This window comes from Cricetulus griseus, chromosome 3 (genome assembly GCF_003668045.3).
Source record: "Cricetulus griseus strain 17A/GY chromosome 3, alternate assembly CriGri-PICRH-1.0, whole genome shotgun sequence".
Classification (NCBI taxonomy): domain Eukaryota; kingdom Metazoa; phylum Chordata; class Mammalia; order Rodentia; family Cricetidae; genus Cricetulus; species Cricetulus griseus.
The window spans coordinates 271,666,076-271,683,056 of NC_048596.1; the positions used below are offsets into that span (position 1 = coordinate 271,666,076).

Consider the following 16,981-nt stretch of genomic DNA (forward strand, 5'->3'; position numbering starts at 1 on the left):
TTTACTCTTATTTTTACATTAGTGGGAACTGATATCACTCAGTCTAGGCAAGCAAACACTTTTGTTTTCTACCTCTCAGCCTTAACATAATGTAGCATCTTCATTATAGAAGGCTTCCCTTTTATATTTCAATAAGAAACCACACAACCTTTTCTTAAACAAAATGACCAGTGTGTGAATGAAGAAGGGAATTTAATAAGCTCATTTATTTAAATCAAATCCTCCAGTAGGAAATGAAGAATCTGCAGTCTTTACTTAGAAGGCTATGCAAATAGTCATCTGTTAAATTTATATGTGCAGTTCAACAATGTTCCCCTACTGGAAACAAGCATTTCCATAGCAGTTTCCAAGGAAAATGAAAGTCTCCAATTTTTCCTGTAGCTTGTTTCTCTCTTGGTTCCACCCACAATTTATAGATGGTCCCCTTCATGTCATCATCTCCAGCTTTATAGATTTGCTTTAAAATTTTCCTTAATCCCTCACTAGGAGGCTTTTCTGTGTCCCCGCCCCCTTTGAACTACCTTCCATGGAGGTTTGTTTTGAATGACTGTCCACAATCATGGAGCGAATCTTTCCATTGAGATTCTTGACCAAAAGATCAACCGACTTCTCGGTGAAATGGGCTCGCATTCTCGGTGGGAACCTGATGAACTCCAGTTAAGATGATGCCAATTTTCACAAATTTATCTGACTGATCCCATCCACAATGACTAATTTTCACCGTGTATCCCATTGTAACAGAAGCAACCATGGAAGTTATTCATTGTCAAGAAGTTCTGAATTCTTCTGTAGTTGCATCTTGTTCTTTATCTGTCTCAGTCCTAGAATTTTCATCCGTAAGGACATCACACGCTCTTTTCCTGGTGGACTTTTCCAACAATACTTTGACCTCTTCTAGGTGATTCTACAACTCCTCCAAATCAGAAGCCATGTGTGGTGCACTGGGAACAGACAGGAAACACGCTACCTAGGGTGACACAGTCTCACCACTTAGCCCTGGCTAGCCTAAACATGGTATATAGACCAGGCTGGCCTAAACATGCTATGTAGACCAAGCTGGCCTCAAACTCACAGAACTTCTCCTGCCCCTACCTCTCAAGGGCTGTGATTAAAGGAGAGTACCATCACACCTGGCCTCCTTAATTGTTTAAAAGCTAGAAAAAATGATTTTTAGTATTTTCATATAACGAACCAATATCAAGGCATTTAACCATATTTAACCATTTCACAGTACATACATAGATCAAACTAAAACACAGCAATCCATAAACACGTGTAAATTTATGTTTTCATTTTGAAGACAGAAAATAAAATATTCTATGGGGTTGAAAAGATGGTTCATCAGTTAAGGCACTTTTGCTTTTGCAGAGGACCTGAGTTCAATTCTCAGCACCCGTGTGGTGGCTCGCAACAGTGTGCAACTCTAGATCCAGGGTATCTGGTGTGGTCTTCAGGCCCCCTCAAGCACTAGTCCATGTACAAGTTGCACAGACATAAAAGCAGACAAAGCACATTAAAAATAATAAAAATTTTAAAAATATTCTGATATATTTCTATTTATGGTCTGGCTCTTGGGCTGTTTGTAGCTGTTTTCCATCCCAGGGAGCTTAGCCTTGATTCTGTTCCCAGTGTCTGGGGAGGGTAAACGCTCAATGGCTGTAGAGTTTTAATGCTCATTGTGGGAAATTGCCTGAACAGACTTTCACTGCACAGCCAATCTTACAGCCCTTAAATACACCACTTTGCCATGGCCCCCTACTGTGGTTCATGGCTGGACGCAAACGCTGCCACACAAGGGTTCTGCACCAGAGGGAGGTGCTCTTCTTTCCACTTCTGTCCTATCTGGTCTGCTTTTTTAGAAAGCAGTTCCCCCAGAAAGTGAGTCAGAGAGAGACCTCTTCTCTGGAACATTTTGTATGGGGCTGTTCCTTGGCTGTTTGATAGAACGCCTGGAAAACCATCTGCTCCTGGCATTTTTTGGTCACCCATGCCATTTCTTCAGAAGTTTGAGATCTGTTTAGATTCAATCTTTAAGGTTTGTCAACTTCCATTTTCAGAGGTAATTATCTGGTTTTTAAGAGTTTCCTTGTTTTTGTCTCCCTTTTTCACTCCCTTCCCTCCACCCTCTTTTTCTGGCTTTTTTTTTCTCAATGTGTAGCCCAGGCTAGACTCAAACTCATCCCTCCTCAGCCTCTTAAGTGTCAGAATTAGAGTGGTGAGTCACTGCACCCAGCTTAGTATTTTCCTACTTTTTACTATTTTTGTTTTATGAGACAGGGTCTCATGTAGCCCAGGTTAGCCTCCAACTCTCTATAAAGTCCAGGATGACTCTGAGTTTCCTGATTCTCCTACCTCTATATTCTGACACAGGCCTGTGCGGCAGCCAGCCTCTATTCATAGTCTGTGCGGTCTTCACCCTCAGTGCAGCTTACCTGTGTCTTGTTGGCTGCTCCCAATTGCTGCCCCAAGCCTGTACTAAATTCTTTTTTTAAAGTTATGCATATGAGCGTATGCAGCACATAAGCAATGCCCTCGAAGGCCTGAAGACTGAAGTTACAGATGGTTGTGGGCAGCCATGGGGTTCTCTGAAAGAACACCCAGTGCTCTTAGCCACTGGGCATTCTCTCCAGCCCCTAAGTCAGTCTAGTTTTTAAAGCTTCATGAACCCTCGTAGATTTGCCAGCCCCTTACGTACCATGTGAGAGTGTGAAGCTTTACTCAAATCAAAGAGCTTCTGTGTTTGCTGCTTTGCTCATTAAGCCTGGACATTGCTTCTCCAATCCCAGGATTTTTTTTCCTCTAAATACTGGTGTGCTGGTTGGTTTAATTGAAAACTTGACACAAAACCTAGAATTATCCATGAAGACGAACCTCAGCTGAGAGAATACCTCCTCTTGCAGGCAAGTCTATATGGCATTTTCTTGTTTAATGGTTGATGTGGGAGGGCCCAGCTCACTCCACAGGGCGCTTCTGGGCTGGTGGGCCCAGGGTTAATAAGAAAGCAGGCTGAGAAGCCATAGGGGCAAGCCAGTGAGCAGTGTCCTCCAGGGCCTCTGCTTCCGTTCTGCTCCAGGTTCCTGCCTTAGCTTCCCTCAATGGACTATAACTGAGGATATGTAAGCCAAATAAACCATTTCCTCCTAAATTGCTTTTCTGGTACTTTATCAGAGCAGCATAAACTCTGAGACAACTGGCTCAGCTTCATCCCAGAAGTTTTGATAGCTAATGTTTTGGATACTGCATTCTCAGACAGGCTTTGGTAGGTCTATTTTGATAGCCTGGGGTCTTTGTATCCAGGATCTCCTCTCCGAGAACAGAATCCTCCTACTGCTGCCTACCATCCACGAGGCTTTTAATCGTGTCTATGTTCTCTGTCACACACAACAAAGTGTAAGCATGTCAGTGGCTGTTACATGGCACTGCTGAGGGAAAGCTACAGGGAAAAGGTGTGCACAGAATCAAGGCATTAACTTCTCCACGTATTTCCGACCCACAACTGGTTGAATCACAGGTGCAGAGCCCAGAGCATCAACTGCGATGTCTTTACCTCGACCGCACTGAGAGCTTTTAAACTCCATCATAATCAGAAAGACATTTAGAAAATCATCTTGCAATTACCGGCTCTGTGAGGAAATAATGACTTTGCGGATGGACAGCCTTTCTTGCTGCCATGCTCCACATGGGCTTGAAAAGCATGTATTAGTTCTTTCAGGTGTGTGTGTGTGTGTGTGTGTGTGTGTGTGTGTGTGTGTGTGTCTGTGTGTGTGTCTGTGTGTGTGTGAGTGAGTGTGTGTGTGTGTGCGTGTCTGTGTGTGTGTGAGTGAGTGTGTCTGTGTGTGTGTCTGTGTGTGTGTGTCTGTGTGTGAGTGAGTGTGTGTGTGTGTGTGTGTGAGTGTGTGTGTGTGTCTGTGTGTCTGTGTCTGTGTGTGTGTGTGTGTGCGTGTCTGTGTGTGTGTGTGTGTCTGTGTGTGTGAGTGTGTGTGTGTGAGTCAGTGTGCGTGTCTGTGTGTGTGTGTGTCTCTGTGTGTGTGAGAGTGTGAGAGTGTGTGTGTGTGTGTGTGTGTGTACAGAGGCCAAATGGAGGCCAGGTGTTCTACTCCATTGCTCTCTACCTTAGCTCCTTCAACTACACCCAGAGCCAGGTTGCAGCCAGCCAGCCCCAGACATCCTCCAGTCTTCGCCCTTCACAGCTATGGAGTTAAAAAGGTGTGTGCTGCAGGCCTGGCTTTTCCATGAGTGCTGAAGACTTAAACTCATGCTTGAGAGGAAAGCACTCTTACCCACTGAGCCATCTTACTAGCCTTCATCAGCCTTGAGATCTGCCTGCATTTACTCCAGATTTTTCTCATCTATGGAGCTCTTCAACAGCCACTAACCTCTCTGGAGCTCTGCCTCCTCAGGTTTTCCATGTGAGCACTTCGGGCCACAAGCGTAAGAAGATGATAAATCCCACACCCACCCACGTGATTCTGGGAAGAGTGCCTTGTACTTCATACTTCCCGCTGAGCTCTCCTGAGACATTTCATCTTCCCTGACCATGGATGCTAGAGTGTCTGCGGAAATGTCCTGGGCATTCCCAAACTTCCTGTTCCTCTCACAGGGGCCTGAACTGCAGGGAGTGGATTTTTGTTGGAGGATTGCTTGCTCTGACCTCAGCAAGGAAAGGGAAGTGAGATCAATCATGAACACCATTAGGAGGTAGCTCCTCAACAGATAGCACACTCCAGAACAAGGGCCACCACGGGGAGAGGGGAGAAAGAAAGGCAGAATGGGTACCTTTCCCCTGGCCCTGCCAAGGTTTGCCACTAAGCAAACATACCACGTGCAACAGAGTTAGTGCAAGAGGTTTATTGGGGAAGGGGGAGTGGACCAGTGAAAGGCCACATCAGAGTGGGAACATGAGGCAAGCAGGCAGAGGGACAGAACAGGGAAGAGACAAAAAGAGAGGCAAGAGAGTGAGCAGTGCCCGGCGGGCTGCACAGCTGACTGGGGAAAGGCACCTGGCCGCAGGTGATGACATAAACTGCTTCGGGGGCAGAGGCAGGCTGCTGCCATGGCACAACTGACATTGCTCCCTTTTGTTTATCGTGAAAAGGTGAGGAGGTAGGCAGGGGTGGCAGGTGAGGTGGGAATGGGCACTGTGTTCTCCAGACTGCTTCTTGCTGTCTGGGGGCATTGACATCTTTGGGGGCCCAAGAAAGCTGGGGTGCTGGCTGCTTCACTCGATTTCCAGGCTCTGCGGGACCATCTGCTGCCGGGAGCTAGGAAAGTGCAGGCCTAGTTGAAGCAGTCTCTGAGGTTCGACCACTTGGGCATAGCCATTTTCAAGCTGTCTGGGATGCAGATTTTGAGGAGACCTGGCAGGATGCTGGCAGAGCAGAAGATAAAGCTAAGAAGTCTAGGGGAAATTTTTTTCTTAGGTCCTGGTAATTGAGGGAAAGGTGGGGAGATCCCACCCTCAGGCACAGGCAGTATGTGGGGGAACTGAAGTTATTGATTGACAGTCCTTATCTGGAGTCCTTCTGACCTGTGCTCAACTCCCTAGAGCATACAAGACTTTTTCTGCATTTACAAAAAGAGATGAGTTTTAGACACATTAGCACTCCCACTGTTTGTAATCTCTACTGAAATCCGAAATCTGCTTGTAGAAAAGGCAGTAGACTCATGCCATTGAGTCAAAGGGGACCCCAAAATGATTCTGGTTAAAAGCATTAGCACTATTTCCTCTATGCAGAAGACTGGGTGCATATAGGTTAGACAGATGCTTTTAGCACACAAGAAGCACTTTTAAATCCATACCTAAAACACAATCACAGGGAGCTTAATCCTGAGCTTGTGACTTTGACATCAGTAGTGGAGATCTGGCAGAGCTAAAACAGCAGCTTATCAGAGTTGCATTGATTAATGTTAAGACTATGAACTTTTGGAGTCTTAATACAACAGGAGAATAGTGAGAGAAACAAATTTGAGACGTGTTTCACTCTTTCATACACCTTAAATCGCAAACACACACACACACACACACACACACACACACACACACACACACACACACACACACACACACACACACACACACACACACACACAAGCTTTCAGGTCCTCCAGCCCTTCCGTATAACTTGCATCACCTTAAAACACCTTAGACCCTAAAGCTTTTCTTAGATCCCACCTCTTAAGTTTTCATAGCCTCACATAAACTTCACACCTTAACACAGCTTCCTACCTAATTCACCGGGGGACACAGGTGGCCGATTACTGAGGGCAGTTGTTGTAGAGTGAGTTCCTTTAATAAAGGGATAGTAAAAAGTTACACTGAAATCTCTTCTCTGAGTTTCTCTCTTTTCTGGGTCTGACAGGGAGGTGAACTGTGTCTAGACCTAGTGGTAGCTCTAGGAGAGAGAGGCCTGGGGCCTGACTTTACACACACAGAGAAGAGAGAAGACGGACAGTGCTGGGTTCTGGGCTCCCTCAGTTCTAGCTCACAGGGGCCTTTTCTTCTGTTCCCATTTGGCCCTGGGGATCTTTCCCCAGATACTTTTCCTCGCCTTCTCAGGAACCAGCCTCACCAGTTTGGAACAACACTGCTCTTCACAAGTATGGGAACCTGTGCCTGAATGCCCAACCCTGGGAAAGGACCCTCTGGGGGGACCAGGCATTCCATTATAGAATGTACAGCTCATTTATCAATCATATTTTGCCACTTATCTAAATTCTCTAGAAGCTTGGTGTTGAACATTTGGCAAAGACCTAAGTACTGAAGTGTAGATCTCTAAGTCAGTTTTGGCTAATCTGAATAGAACTTTATAACCTTAAAAATTTTTAGCACCATTTAGAGTATATTCTAAACCGGAGTTGAATCACATCTACAGTATGTTGTAACAAATATAACCTTACCTTCCTATCATCAAGCAACAGTCCATACCAATCCAAAATATTTGAGACTTGTGGCTTCCTGAGTCTAAAAGGAAATATAATGGATAGAGAGTTCATTAGTATATGATATGTACTCTTTAACCTTAGTAAAGATGTCTGCCAGACACGTGGCCATCTACATCCTGATGAGATGGAGGAGAGCCACATGGTTGCAATTTAAAACATGTTTTCCCAAACAATATCTAAGTTATATGCACATATACACACTGAGTTGAATCCAAGTTATATATACATACACACATTTAAATCCAGTTTACATTCACATGTACAGAGTTAAATCCAAGTCACATTTACACACCCATGTATAGAATTTTAAGCTTTTTGTTATAAGTTTAAAGCCAAATTTTGTTACAAATTATATAGATTTTTTTTTTTTTTTTTTTGAGATAGGGTTTCTCTGTGCAGCATTGTAGACCAGGCTGGCCTGGAACTCACAGAGATCCACCTGCCTCTGCCTCCCGAGTGCTGGGATTAAAGGCGTGTGCCACCACTGTCTAAGACACTAAAGAGCAATTTACAAATCCTGAGATAGGAGTTTACAGCACAATCTTAAGCAGAGTACAAAGAAATCATAGAGTCAAAAGATTTTTAGGCGTGGGGAAGTAGAGCCTTGGAGGCGAGGGACTGGGAAGTGCAGCAGAGCAAGTTAGAAGAAGACATTTGGGGACCCTTTGTTTGTGGCAGTAGCAGTTGTTAACAGTTTGTGAGATTTTGGCTAAAAGCCCAAGCGAGACACAGTCACCTGGTACCAGGACTTAAAAACAAAACAAAACAAACCAAACAAACAAACAAAAGAATAAAAAAAAAAAAAAAAAAACAGGCAAGGGCTGTAGGGCTGTGCTTGGTAAATGAAGCCTCACATCCAGAATGGTCAGAGGCCAGTGACCCTGCCAGAGACCCAATCGCTGGCACTGAATGGAAGGCAAAGCCACCGGTGAATGAGATCTGCTACAGGTGGAAGGGAGCAGATCTGTTGCTGGTGGAGTGGGTGGGCAGGACCCTGGTGTGGCCAGATCAAATGCCAGGAAAGCCTGGTACAGCAATGGAAGGATAAAACAAGAAAGGCCACCTTGGCAGGCCCGGCCAGGGTGTGCAACTAAGCAAACATGCCACGCACAACAGTTAGTGCAAGAGGAAGGGGAGAGAGAGAGGCCATGTTGGAGTGGGGACATGAGAGAGACAGACAGAAGATAGACAGACAGGCAGGCAGGCAGGTGGGGAGCAGGGAAGAGGATCAAGAGACAAGAAAGGAAAGAGAAGCAAGAGAGAAACAATGAGGCAAGAGAGCAAGCTGCCTGACAGGCACTTTTAAGGGGCGCACGTGTTGCACGGCTGACTGGGGAAAGGCACCCGGCGACAAGTGATGATGTAACAACAGATTTTGCGGCAGAGACAGGTGGCTGCCAGGGCAGAAAATAGCAGATGGCTCCTGAGGAATAATACGCGAGGATGACCTCTGGCCTCCACATGGGCACAGGGGTACATTTACCTACACAGAATAAACAAACAAATGCCATGTAGACACATTTCTGGAATCTCAAAAATAATTTTAAAAAATGTAACATTTCAGATTAGGATTCAGTTCAAGCAAACATCAAAGAAACAACATTGACCTAAGATCAGTGAGGGTGAAGTGAGGCTGACTGAGGCTTCTCAGTGGGGCAGAGCGATGTGCGTGTTCTGAACTCACTTTTTAAGACATTACCAACATTCTGTGACACCCATCATGAGAGAAAAGCCACACCCTCACCCACAAGGGACACTGGCGTCACCAATCTATTTGTTTACCCCTTTCTACAGGCACAAGGACCAAATTCATATGCAGGCAGGTAGGGCCACATGACTGGCCTGGACAAATGGGCTGTGAAGTCGAAACACACAGAAGAGTGGGTGCAGACCGGGCCTTGATCTCACTAAAATGCTGGTATATGGATTTCCAAGTTGGAGCTTCTTCAAGCTCATCCCTAGCCAACAATGAAACAGAGCTGGTTAAGAAACAGCCCCCAATTTGTGGCTTACCAGGGCAGAGGCTTGCTTCTTCTTTGCTTAAATACTCAGTAACAGTGTTGATCAACCCATGCCAAGATGAGCTTGGTGATATGCCAAGATTTATATCAAATGAGGTTCACTGTAGCATTACAACGATGGTATAATTTTTTACAACACCCTAAATGTCAAAAACTAGGAGCTAGTGAAGCAAATTATGGCCCACGACAGAATACTGTAATAAATGCTTTACAGCAAAGAGGTGTGATATATTGAAGATCTTTAGTAGCTGTTGGGGAAATTTTCCCAATAAAATATTGAGGGAGAAAGGCACATGGTGTGATCACATTTGTTTGCTTGCTTGCTTGTTTGAAACAACAGACACGTCCATAGAAAGGAGCAGTGGTGAGAGCTGTGGTCGCGGCAGGGAAAAGGCACAAGATGAGTGATGCAGAGACCTCAGAAGGGAGGGCAAGGTATGGCAGCCCAATGCTGAGATGCTGTTTCGTGCAGTACAGAAAAGGGAAGAGTGTCTTCCAAAGCCTTGGGAACAGCAGTGGAAATAGGCGATGGACTGGCTTCGGGCAGACCCTGTTGAGCAAGAGGTCTACCGGGTGAATCACTGTGTGGGCATCATGCCAGAACAACCCTACTACCTCCTTTGTTTTCACCAACAATGATGTCTCTGGTTACAGCCTTGCTCGCCATGATTTAAGATGGATAAACAGAGGAGTGGCACTAACCCCTCGGATGGATGTCCAAAACCACTCTCATGCCGGCTCCACTTGAGTGGATCTTAGGTGTGGGTTACGAGACATGCCATGCCATAAAACTGCATGGAGAACCTGGACTTGACATCCCCCTTTCCCCCACCCCCGTTTGAAAACCCTGCCAGAACTTGGTTGTTCAGGAACATGGTGTGCCGTGGGAGGGTGTTGGCTTCCAGACAAACAGGACATTTTCTAAATGATCAGGGCCTGTTCCAGGAAAAGGCTGGAGAGTGGAGGTGGGTAGACTGTGCCATTTTCACATCAGGTGGATCAAAGCACTCTGTGTGTCTGTCACAGTGATGAGTTCCCGGGATTCTATCATTTGCTGTCTGGGGAAGCCCCTCCAGCTAAGAGGCTCTTCCTTCACCTTCGTAGGGTTGCCAGGGTCACCGATGGGAACATCTGCATCCCCGAACACCCTGAGGTGGAGCACTCCCATAGAGGTGTTCAAAGCCTGATTAAGAGACAACCAAGACCATCAGGGGCCTCTCACAGCCATGCCAGCTACCAGTTATTAATGCTGTCAGAGCTCACTGAGTTCACTGAGTAGTAAGGCAAACAAGTAAGCCAGTAAGTTCACTTGTTGGTCTTTCAGAGGATTGGAGTTTGGTTCTTAGGATCCACAGTAAACAGCTCAAAATTGCCTGTAACAACTCCAGGGTACCCGACACCCTCTGCTGGCCTCTGCGGGCACAGCACTCATGTGCACACACACACTGTATCAAAACACAGATATTACATGTGCATAATTAAATAACTCTTTCAAAGGGGGGAAGTAAAGGAATCTTGACCATATTTAAGACAGGGAGGACATCTGAGAGAGAAGAACAAAGAAAGGTAAGAGGAGGCAGCAGCAGTTGGAATCAGGTTCGGCTCCTCATAAATCAGTCATTTCCCATTTGCTGATCATATGGTAAATTTCTACTCAGCACATACTGGATGGACTTTATTAGTCCCTGAGAATAGCATGTATCCAGAGGTAGTAAAGTCTACCATCCAGCAGGGAATAGATCTAAAATACAGTGATAAGGCCATGGGGACCTGGGCAGGACAGTGGCCTCAAGTTGAGCTCTCAAAAACTAGAAATCCTGCACTGTTCAACCGGCAATATAGGCTGAACACAATCTACACCTGGCTGCCTCTTGTTGTAAAGAGGTTTGTGGGGGGAGGGGAGGTGATAAACACCCTGGATGGGCTCCCCCACACTATGTGCTGATGCAGGGTGCTGGCTCTAGAGACATTAGTCATCACAGGGGTTCCCAGTTTTCTGACTACAGAAATACTGTAGGAAGCCTTCTGTCTCCATATATCAGATTAATCTTCATCCAGAAGTAGGCTTCCTGTTCTGATTACATCACCAATTTAGTACTTGCGGAAACAGATGCCAAGACAGGGTTTGCAATGCAAAAGACCCCAAGGACCACTTGGGATGAGATGATAGGAGACCAGGTACTCACAGCAGGGAGGCTTCCTAAGAGGCTGTATGCAGAGACTGAAGTCTCAGTGCCTCATCAGGTGCAGCAAGGAAAAAGTCCTCATAGCTCAGCAGGAAGCCTGGTGCAGACGCACACCTGGGCGGAGGTGACCAGACTCCACGGTCAGTGGCGTCTGGAGAGGCCCAGTTAGCCCCTATCTGAAAAGGATGCAGCCTCGGCTGGATTGTTTCAGATGAGCATGCCAACAACACTATCTACGGCTGGCCAGCTTGCACCAGCAAAGAGCCAAGCATTGCGACTCTGCGGCTACCTCACAGGGCCCCCTTTATTGGCCATCGAAGTGGGAAATTGATGCTGCTTGCAAAATTTGGGAAAGGAACGGATTCAGAAAGATCTCCGTGATAAGAATATCATCTGCCGCGCCCCCGTGGAGACACATCTCTAGGGGCGTTGGGCGGCTTGGCAGGAACGGAGGAGGAGGGGGACTGCGCCTCTGCTCCCGATTACAAGAGCACTGATGCGTGGAGGGAAGAGCCCCTCCCACCGGAGCTAAGGGCCTGCCCGTGGGGCTGCATCAACAGGACCGCCTCTTTCTGAGCAGGAGGCAGGCATGCATGACACACGCGTCCTCCCTGCAATGCAGCCTTGTGTGCTGCTGTCATGTGACCCTCTCTGCAAACCCCACGGGGCATGAGACCCAAGGAGCCCTCTGCCCTTTGTTTCTGAGCCAGAAATCTCACTTTCTGCCAAGAAAGTGTCCTTTAGCCAAGTTATAATTGGCATAGTAACCTGAACCCAGGCAACCACTGAAAGTTTCTCTAGCTCGCAAGAGGAGTGAGAATCTCAGGTTCCATTAAATCACAATTCTTGGAAGAGTGGACACTGGATGAAATCGCCCTTCCATTACGACAGGTTGGCAGGTCCACCTGACTGTAGTTCGGAGCTAGATATAGGATAGTGACATCTCTACTGAACAGGCACAGAATTTCCAGTACTATTCCCTAGGTTCTGCAGATAGTAATAGCTACTTGCATAGAATTTATATTGGGCATCATAAGCAATTAAGAGAAGCTTCTAAGCCTATGAAATTACATAAGTTCTATGCAAGTACTAGGCAGTTGTTTTTAAAAATCACAGTGTGTGTGTGTGTGTGTGTGTGTCTGTGTGTGTGTGTCTGTGTGTGTGTCTGTGTGTGTCTGTGTAAACACATGCCACAGCATACACGTGGAAGTCAGAGAACAACTTACGAGTCAGTTCTCTCCTATTACCATATGGTCCCAGGAATTGAACTTGAGTCGTCAGTCTTGGCTGCAAGCACCTTTACTTGCTGAGCCATCTCACCAGCCAGTGCCATGGCATAAGGAACATTAGCACCACGGAGTGTGTTATCTCTGGAGGATCCTGGAGGTGAAGGAGAGTCTTTTTAGTAGGATAATGGGAGCATAAAGGGGATGGAAGAATCTGTCCTTAGGGAGGCTGAGCTCCAAGAAAGGGAGGTCATCAGGCAGGATCTCTCCCCATTTTGGGGTTATTGTCAGGCCCCATTTCCTGAGCCATACCGAGGGAAACAATGAGGTCTGTGACACAGTGGCCACCTCAACAACCTGGCTGTAAATCACCAATATTTGTTTTAAATGGTAACAGTGGAAGGCTGTCTTGGGACCTCATTTCTGGAGTTATTTATAGGCGTCATATGACAGCTTAATGGGATAGAGTACATTTTAATGTGACAAAGCTCTTGGTCATAGGAGAGTCTGTCAGGAGGCCAGTGTTTCCCTGAAGGAACGGTGTTACAGTGAACCAAATGAGCACAGGCGGCACCTGACAAGCACTTACAGAGATCTGCTTCCTGGACAGCGGAGAAGCAAGGCACACAGCCCACACCAGCATACTTCTGTCAGCTGACCCATGGCTCAGACTGGTACCCTCGGCCCATACTCTTCTCTTTTTAGCCCTATTGTGTTCCTCATCCTTTTCCTCTGTTGGTGCACAGTGGTAACCCCATTTTTCTGAACTGCAAGGCTGATCTCGCACGTGGCTTTTAAAAATTGGTGAGCTGAGCGGGGCAGATAGCACAGGTGGTGAAGTACTTCTGTGAGTCCAATCCTTTGAAGTAGCCAGACTTGGTGCTGCACACTTTCGATACAGGGCTGGTGAGGGCACAGGAAGAGATGGAGACAAAGGGACAGAAAAGGGCAGAGAGGGGCAGAGATACAGGCAGATCCCTAGAGCTTATAGGCTAGTCAGCTTGTAGAGTTTCAGGCCAGAGAGATCTATGTCAAAAAACAACAAAATAGCCAAAAATTTGGCAAGGTAGACAATGCCTGAAGACCACCACCAGAGGTTCCTTTGGCCTATGTCTGCATACCTGCATGCATACACATACACACACACACACACACACACACACACACACACACACACACACGCACCCTACCACACAGGAACATGTACACATGTGCACATACACCCCTCATACATGAATATGCATACATCTGTGTACATACACAATGTGAGCCAAGTATCCAGTCTCAAAGTCCCCAGTCAGAAGATGCCAAGCCCATCTTCTTGCTCTCTATACACCAACCACTCCCTGCTGCTTCTCTTGGTAGGGGCTGCTCCTCAGCCATCCTGAAGTCTGAGGCACATTTCCCTGAGTGGTCTGTTCCTTGATGGGGGGAGGGTGCAGAGGAAGCCCAACTTAGGGTCTACACAGAAAAGCCTTCATTTTCCCTCATGTGGAGGGTGGGGAAGAAGACCTTCAGGAGATGACTGGAATCTTAGCAACCAAGACTCCAAAATTAGAAATCGCCACAATATTGTTCTTGGTCATCTTGTTTTAAACAGCAGCTCTTTCTCCTGCCAGTAGATTTTTACTTGCAGCTCATGACAGACTTGCATTTTTGACTCTGTTTCCCCAACACTATCATCTTGATGGAGCACTTTCCCAGCAGAGACAGGACACTGACATGGTCCTCTGGGGTGTGGTGCTCTGATCGACTCACATGGCAACCTTGGTACATCCATCCCCACAGAAGCCAAGAGTCTGAATACGTCAATCCCCTCACTTGTCCTCTTTCTCTTTCGTAACCACAGGCACCAAAGTAAGAGACAGACAGGTGTATGAGACAGCTCTGCCCCAGGGGACGTTTCCCATAAACCCAAATGGGCATCACCAGGTGGTCCAGCCTGGGTGTTCCTGAGCATTCACAGGAGAGCTAAAAACCTACATGTAGACGAGGCCTTGCATATGAGTGTTACAGCAGCTTCTAATAGTAATAGTAAAGGGCTGGAAACCATGTCTTTCCATGGCTGCACTGTTCAGCAAATGATGGGTGACCTGTGTATCCCATGACATGCTAGCTAGCCACAAGGAGTAACTCGAGTATCAAACAGCTTGGCTGAGTCTGGAAGGGGCTCCTTCTGAGCAATGGTGATGTCCAGGAATTAGCATGTCTCTTCTGTTTCTGTATCACTCCTGAAGTGGACACCAGCTGCCTAACTTCTTGTCATGACCTAGGAGCCAATCACCTGTTTCAGGTAGCCCATTCCCTTCTCCCAAGATCACCAATGACACCATGAGAGTGGCGGAGAGGAGATGTGGTTCCCGGCAGTACATGTTCTCTGGCAGTTGTGCCAGTGGAGTTGGAGTTCTGTTGAGAGGTTAAGACATTTCACCCTCCCCACTCATGGCATTTGTTAGCTGGCAAGATTCCAGATGGAATTTTTGTATGAAAATGTCCTGAAAACCATCTGTAAAGCACAGGGACTGTGATGGGGGAAGTCCTTCTGCATATATGTTTGTCTTATTGGTTGATAAATAAAGCACTGTTGGCCAACAGGGAAGCAAGATAGGGGTGGGACTAGGAGACAAGGAGGATTCTGGGAAATGTAGTAGAGGGAGGAGTCGCCATGTGATCCCGTGAAGAGAGGACACAAGCCACTGGTGTCCTCAATAAGGTAAGTCTTTATAAAATATATAGATTAATGGCTATGGTTGGTACTTAAGACAGAGCTAGAGCTAGCATATAAGAAATCCTAGTCATTGGCCAGCAGCATTGTAATTAATATAAGACTCTGTTATTTTTGGGACCCTGACATGGCAGCAGAACTCAGGCGGCTGGCGGAAAGAGTTATTGTTACAGGACTGTGCATAGAAAAGCCTTCCCAAAGGGACTGTGGCCGCCTGGCTGCACATGACTCCATGAGCAAGTGGTCTAACTCATCAGGAGATGTGCGGTCAGCTCTCCTGAAGGTTGGGAAGGTAGAATAGAGAGAGGAGGACCACAAAGAGAGCAGGCCTCCCCACAATCTCCAAAAAGGAAAGTGTTGGAGACAGAGACCAACACATGAAGCCCTGTGAGCTCCTGAAGTTCTTCAAAGGATGCTGACAGAATGTGCTGTAGTTAGACAAGGTCCAGGGGATGGTAACAACTCCTCTGATGCAAGAGAAACAGGTTCAGAAGCAAAGGACTGAACCAAGACTTGCTGTGTCCTTACTACAGATCAGTTCATGGAGTAGCTGTTGCCCTAGTAACAAGAGACTTGCCATTCAGGAAACCTTCTTCTTAGCACAGATAGGAAATGGTGGTCTCTGTTCTTCTGAGCAAAAGTAGTTTTTAGGTCCCTAAGGAAACAGTGGTCTCAACTCATCCAGTTAACACATGTTCTTAGCTCTTCTACGTAACCATCATCAACAGCTCTCAGCAAAAATGACCTCAGTACAGCTCATTTAAGAGAGTCCCAGATCACACAGGTAAGAAGGCTCTCTCTCAGGTAACTATGCTACAGATCCCTGGCTTTTATTACCTGTCGCTTGGATTCCTACGTAGCAATGGTCTCTTAGCCCTGGATTACCTCAAATCCCCAGGTGATAGTGGTCTCAGACCCCTCGGGAAACAATGTTCTCAGATGACAAGGTAACAATGGCCTCATGTTGCCTGGGTTAAAGTGTTGTCAAATGCCCATAAAATAATGGTCTCAGCATCCCAGGTTACAGTGCTCTCTCTCAGAACCCCCAGGTAATAATGGTCTTAGCTTGCCCAGAGAACAGTAGTCTCAGAACAACAAGGTAACAATGTTATGGATCCCCATGTTATACTGCTCCTAGATACCCCAACTTTTCATATCCAATATATCAATGTTCTAAGAACCCTCCAAGTTACAATGCTTTCAGCTCCCAGGTTAGTGGTGTTGTAGTCTCATGTTCCAGTGGTCTCAAATCACAGAGCTAATAATGTAACATGAAAAATTAAAAGACTCAGAGACTGATATTGGGGTTCAAGCTTCAAGCTGAAGTTCAGAAAAGCAAAAAAGCAGGCAATTAACTCTCACCTCTAGTTTAGGCTAAAAGGGCTGAGCCACAAGCTCTTCACCAAGCTTCAAATTGCTGCCTCTCCTCAGTGTGGTTGGAGAATGAATGTCTGATACTGAGACCTTGCTCCTGTCTTATATTCCTCCCTATGCTGAGATTAAAGGCATGTGATCCAGGTACTGAGATCATCTTTGTGTGAGCTGTTTCTCTTTAGGACTGGATCAATCTTGTGTAGATCTGGGTGGCCTTGAACTCACAGAAATCTGTCTACCTTTGAATCCTGAGTTTTGGGATTAAAGGTGTGTACTACCACCTCCTAGCTACTTGCTGCTGGGATTAAAGGTGTGTGCCTGGTTTCTATGGCTTGTGGCTGACTTTGCTTTATGAATCCTCAGACAAACTCTAATAAGTTGTAAGTAATACAACACTACATAATAATGGTCTCAGATCCTCAGGTAACAATGGTCTCAAATCCCCAAGTAACAATGGTCTCAGATCAAGAAGGTGGTGTCTTTATAACCAAGACAACAATGCTCTTA

General features: G+C 46.3%; 1 pseudogene; it reads right to left on the reverse strand.

Annotated features, from left to right (window-relative positions):
• Positions 1–212: 212 nt before the first annotated feature.
• Positions 213–937, reverse strand: LOC113835071 (annotated as a pseudogene).
• Positions 938–16,981: the final 16,044 nt, after the last annotated feature.